A 6694-nucleotide genomic window follows, 5' to 3' on the forward strand; every position below is an offset into this window, starting at 1 on the left:
ATGCTGATGCAAATTCTGCAGCAGCAGCAACAGTTGATGGCGCAACTCACTCAGCAGGTTTCAGCTACCCAGCTGGCCATTCAGAGGATGTCAAAGGATGAAACCATTTTGGATTCGCTTTCTAGTAACATCACCGAGTTCGTTTACGACCCGGAGCAGGGCTGTACATTCGACTCTTGGTATGCACGATTTGAGGATTTGTTCGACAAAGACGCGGAAAAACTGGATGATGCAGCAAAAGTCCGGTTACTTATGAGGAAACTGAATCCACCAGCACATGAGCGGTTTACCAGTTTTATCTTACCTAAACTGTCGAAGGAGCTAAAGTTCAGTGAAACAGTTGCAAAATTAAGAACGATTTTCGGATCTCTAGTTTCGGTGTTTCACCGCCGTTATTTGTGCCTTCAGACGACAAAGGACGATGCCGATGATCTTGTGTCGTATTCGTGCAAAGTAAATAAAGCGTGTGTGGATTTTAAGTTGCGAGACCTATCAGAGGAACAGTTCAAATGTCTCATTTTTGTGTGCGGTTTGAAATCACCCCGTGACTCAGATATTCGCATGAGGTTGATAAACAAACTAAATGAGACCGAAGACATCTCTCTGGAAAAAGTAGTGGAAGATTGTAAAACGTTACTGAACCTGAACCAAGACAACAGTCTTGTGGAAAAGCAGCAATCGCTCAGTGCTGTGAATGCCGTTCATAAAGAGCGGCCTCCAAAACCATACAATAAACAAGGTGGCGGGGGGACAGTAAATAACAATCATCCCAAAACCCCATGTTGGTCGTGTGGGGGAATGCATTTTTCTGCAGATTGCCCATTTCGGGAACATCAATGTCGCGAGTGCAAGAAAAAAGGTCATAAAGAAGGATATTGTGCCTGTTTCTCGTCCGGCAACAACAGTGGCAGTAGCAATAAGAAAAAGAAGAAGTACGGTGGGAAGAACAAAGATGTGAAGATAGTGTCAGTGAAGAACATCCGTCAGCAGAGGAAGTTTTCCGAAATCGAAATCAACAAGATTGCAGTTCGGTTGCAGATCGACTCAGCGTCGGATATTACGATCATTTCCGACGAATATTGGCGGCAAATCGGACAATCTCAAGGAACAACACCCTCCTGCAACGCCAAATCTGCTACTGGGGGATCAATTGATCTGACCCGGGAGTTTTGGTGTGATGTAAACATCGGCGGCAAATCGAAGAGATGCTTGTGTCGTGTAGCTTCACCCAATCTCGATCTGAACATTCTGGGATCCGACTGGCTTGAGCTTTTCGGATTATGGGACGTTCCTATCAGTTCGTTCTGTAACAAAGTCACCAACCAACAGCTCCGCACGGATGATTTTCTGCAAGCCCAGTTTCCGAAAGTTTTTTCAAGTGAAATGGGACTCTGCACGAAGACAAAAGTTCGACTGACGCTGAAGGGAGATCCCAAACCAGTCTACCGTGCAAAGCGTCCAGTTGCGTACAGTGTTCAAGGTGCGGTAGAAGACGAACTTCAACGGTTGCAAACTTTGGGAATCCTCCAACCAGTCGATCACTCAGATTGGGCAGTACCGATCGTCGTTGTGCGGAAACCGAACGGTAGAGTCCGCATATGTGCCGATTTTTCGACGGGTCTCAACAATGTGTTGGAGTCGAACCAGTGTCCGCTTCCGCTACCAGAAGACATCTTTACCAAGCGTATCACAACATCTGCAACTCTGGCCATGTTTCGGAAGATCCTCGCCAGAAACGGATTTCCGGAGACATTGGTGACAGACAACGGTACGCAGTTCACCAGTGAACAATTCGAACTTTTCTGCAACAACCGTGGCATCCTGCATCTGAAGACCCCACCATATCATCCACAGTCGAACGGACTCGCCGAGAGATTCGTCGACACATTTAAGCGAGGACTTCGGAAAATCACGGCGGGGGGAGAGGCCCTCGACGAAGCAATCGATACTTTTCTACTGTGTTACCGTTCCACTCCATGTCGTAGCGCACCTGGAGGGAAGTCGCCTGCGGAATTACTACTGGACAGGAAACTACGAACGGGAATGGATCTACTGAAACCGCCAACTTCGTACCACAAGCAAGCTGAATCCAAGCAGGAAGATCAATTCAACCGGAAACATGGCACGAAAGCTCGAAACTACGATGCCAAAGATCTGGTTTGGAATAAGGTTTACCGAAACAATACCTGGTCATGGGAACCCGGTCAAATTCTAGAACGGATTGGACGAGTTATCTACAATGTGTGGCTACCTGGTAAGCGGGATCTTGTGAGGTCTCATGCGAATCAACTGAAAAAACGGTATGAGTCAGGTATCAGGTATCAGCATCTTTGGCTCGAGCAGCACGTTCCTCACAATCATGTGGAAGATTTGTGCCTTGCCCATCTTGCCCGTGTCATCATTTACCTGATGAGGACGGGAAGGAAAACAGGAGGAATAGGAAGGGGTGGATGAGGAATTTGGACAAACACAAACATATATATACCGAGAGATTTTTGTACCCCCGAGGGGATACTGCAATCCTTGGTAGTTAACTTATCAAAAGTACACCCCCTGGGGGGTATACTCATGATAAATAAGAGCTTATAGCTCAATACCGCTTTCGGTAAGGAACATCAAAATGTCTCGTAATTTTAGTTTCCTAAAATCCGATTCATTTAAGACGTAGGATCCAAAGATCCTATGACGCAATTGTGCTACTGCAGGACAGTTGCAAATTACGTGATATGGTGTACCGTAGTCCGATTCACATAAATTACAATGAAACGATTCAGCTCGCTGAATCGTAGCCATATGATAATTTAGTCTGCAGTGACCAGTCAGTGATCTGACAAGAATACTGCAATTTACCTTTGAGTGTTGCAAAAGAAATTTCGCAACCTTCTCACAAGGCTTAACAATGAAACTTTTCGTTTGACGACAAGTTTCAAGATTTTCCCAATAACGTACATGTTCAGATGAAAACCAAGATTGAATCTTTTGTTTTATCCAACATGCCGCAATTGGTAAAGCAGGTTCCGGTCCGAAAACCGACTTTTCTGCTCCAGATCTTGCTAGTTCATCAGCCCATTCATTTCCGGTTATACCAGAATGGCCAGGAACCCAAACCAGATGAACGGCATTTAGAATGCTTAGTTCTTCTAATTGGGTGTGGCAGGCGATGACTGTTTTAGATTTAGAATTAGCCGCACAAAGGGCTTTTATAGCGGCTTGACTGTCAGAACAGAAGTAGATAATCTTGCCTATCAGTTCTTTCTGAAGTGCAAACTGAGCTCCGCACATAATTGCAAAGATTTCAGCTTGAAAAACGGTGCAGTAACTACCCAACGAATAGGATTCCTCCAATTCCAGCTCACGGCAGTAAACACCAGCACCCGCGCGACCTTCGTACAAGGAACCATCGGTATAACAGACCACATAGTCGGAAATTTTCCTTTCCATGTAGCCTGACATCCAATCCTCTCTAGGAGGAAAGTCACTTGAGAAAGTCCTATACGGGAAAGTACGCATGAGCGTTACATCGCTAGGAGCAAGGGCAAACTTGTCCTCAGCAACAATTTGCGACCACAGTCGAGTATGACCAGTAGAACCGTCCACAGACTGCCAAAGGCCAATCGCGTGTAGTCGATAAGCACATATTAGTGCCTCTTGCTTCAGGTGGAAGTGTAGAGGTTTAATATTGAAAATAGCTTCTAGGGCGGCAGTAGGAGTTGTAGTAAATGCACCAGACATTGCCATTAAACACATCCTTTGAAGATGGTTTAGCTTTGTCTGGACAGTCACAACCTCCCCTCTCTGCCACCATACAAGACAACCATACGCCAGTATTGGTCTGACAACGACCGTGTATAACCAGTGTATGTATTTGGGTTTAAGCCCCCAAGAGTTGCCAATTGCTCGTCTACATTGCCCAAAGGCCATGCACGCTTTTTTAATTCGGAAATCAATATTTGTGGACCAGTCAAGCTTGGAGTTGAGAATCAGCCCCACGTACTTCACTTCGTTCACAACATCAACATCCGAATCGTAAAAGCGCAGAGCGCGAGCTCCATTGGTATTTCTACGTCTTGAAAATAAGACGATAGATGTTTTGCTCGGATTTACCGAAAGTGCAGTTTCTCGGCACCACGTTTCTACGACACGTAGTGCCTGCTGCATTAAGTCAAATAATGTGCTTATGCACTTTCCAACTACTAGGATGAGATAGTCATCCGCAAAACCATATGACGGATAGCCTAGACCATTGAGTTTCCTCAATAGGCCGTCCGCCACAAGGTTCCATAAAAGAGGCGAGAGAACGCCACCTTGTGGACATCCACAAACACTTTGCTTCCAAATGCTTGCTTGCCGTAAGGACGAAAAAAGCAATCGGTTACTAAGCATTTGTTCTATCCACTTTATGATTATTGAAGGCACATTATGATAACGAGCAGCCTCCAAAATGGAAGCGAAAGATACGTTATCAAACGCGCCTTCAATATCCAAAAAAGTTCCTAAGCAAGATTCCTTTTGTGAAAAAGCAACCTCAATTTTATCCACCACATCATGTAATAAAGTGGTTGTAGACTTGCCACTTTGATAAGCATGCTGTGCTGAATGAAGAGGAACTTCTACTAAGCTTGTTTCGCGGATGTGGTGATCAACAATCCGCTCAAGTGATTTAAGCAAGAAAGACGTTAGACTAATTGGTCTAAAACTTTTGGCTTGCTCGTATGTCGCGCGTCCACCTTTAGGAATAAACTTAATGGTTATTTCACGCCATTGAGTTGGGATGTACCCAATAGCAATACTACACACAAACATCCTTCTCAGAATGTGTTTGAAGTACTTGAATCCTTTTTGCAGTAGAATAGGGTATATTCCATCTGTTCCAGGAGATTTGTATGGAGAGAAGCTGTTCACGGCCCACTCAATCGCTTCAGTTGTGACAAGTCTCCGAGCAAAAGCCCATGAGTCTAAGCCACCTAAAACGATTTCTGGATCGTTTCGAACTTCAGGTTCCACACAGCCCGGAAAGTGACTATAAAAGAGACATTCCAGGATTTCATTGTCATTCGAACAGTATTCACCGTTCGAACTTCGAATGTTATTAACCTGGTAATCTTTCGATTTTGACAGTATTTTATTAAGTCGACTTGCCTCGCCGAAACTGGAAACGTTGCTACAGAACCTGTGCCAGCTCGTGCGTGCTGAAGATCGTAAAGCCTTTGCATAGGCTTTCCGGGCCTGCTTGAAAGGCTCCACGCCATCCCTCCGACGTCTATTCCAGGCTCTCCTGCATCGTTTCTTTAGTTCCGCGAGATGAGAGTTCCACCATGGTGTTCCTCTAGTCGTTTTAATAGTTTTTAGCGGGCAAGCTGAATCCAAGCAGGAAGATCAATTCAACCGGAAACATGGCACGAAAGCTCGAAACTACGATGCCAAAGATCTGGTTTGGAATAAGGTTTACCGAAACAATACCTGGTCATGGGAACCCGGTCAAATTCTAGAACGGATTGGACGAGTTATCTACAATGTGTGGCTACCTGGTAAGCGGGATCTTGTGAGGTCTCATGCGAATCAACTGAAAAAACGGTATGAGTCAGAACAGCCGGCAACACGAGTACAACAGCAGTCTACGCAAATTCCGCTAACCGTACTTCTGGAATCCTGCGGTCTACGTGAATCTACAACAACCGAACCAGCAGAACCAGAGTCAGCCGAACCGTCGCAGTTAGATTTGCATAATGAACCACAGTCAACGGTTCCTCACCAAGCACCTGTGCAAACTCCAAGAGCTACTACTCAGCAGCAACAGAGCCAGCTTCGCCAGTCTTCGAGAGCAAGAAGACCACCCGTGAGGTATGAGCCGTACCATCTCTTCTAAGAGGGGGAGGTGTTGGGAGGACCACCCTACGAACCAACTGCACACCACCTGGATGTTGGTCGACTCATCGTCTGACACATCCTGTCAGAGCGAATGATGTCTACCGCTGTCAGCCGATAGCAACATTAGAATTGCATACCAGAACATACACGACTCGCAATTAGTGAAAACCACACCGCATTCAATCTCTGTAATTTTACTACGGTTAATAAAGTTTTAATTTGTTTGTTGTATAAAACCATCGGCGATTCATTACAACAACTCTATACGTGGTCATGACATGAACTTTAATTGCAAAGGAAGTAAACTGTCCATAAAAGCATAACTGTCCCATATGGAAAAACGTGAAGTGTGGGAAAATGAGATTGAAAGTGACTGAATGTTTTATATGTTATGCGTCATTATACAAGAATTATTTTACTTTATTCGAAGAAAACATCACGTTACACTAATAATTGAACTATCCACATATATTTTGTTGTTAAATAGAAAAAGTAAAAAAGAAACACCAATGTATTTTTTTCAAAATTTCGAAGATGAGACAGTTAAGCATTTACTTTCAAGCGCAAGTTGCTAAATAAAAGCATGTCTGTCCCATTTTTTTTAAATTTTTGGCAGTATATACTGAAAGATAGTTCTTACACCAAAGTATGCGCTCCTGTAATATTCCAGGATTTTAAGATCGTGATTAAAGAAGGCAAGGATCCGTCGAGGTCTTGGACATAGAGTCGTCGGTCTTTTTCGAACCAGTGATGCTGGCTTCGCAATACACAATTTATAAATACTAACCAAGGCTATATCTCGACGATATTCGATAATATTTAAAAA

The sequence above is a fragment of the Sabethes cyaneus genome, chromosome 3, assembly GCF_943734655.1.
Source record: "Sabethes cyaneus chromosome 3, idSabCyanKW18_F2, whole genome shotgun sequence".
Lineage (NCBI taxonomy): Eukaryota > Metazoa > Arthropoda > Insecta > Diptera > Culicidae > Sabethes > Sabethes cyaneus.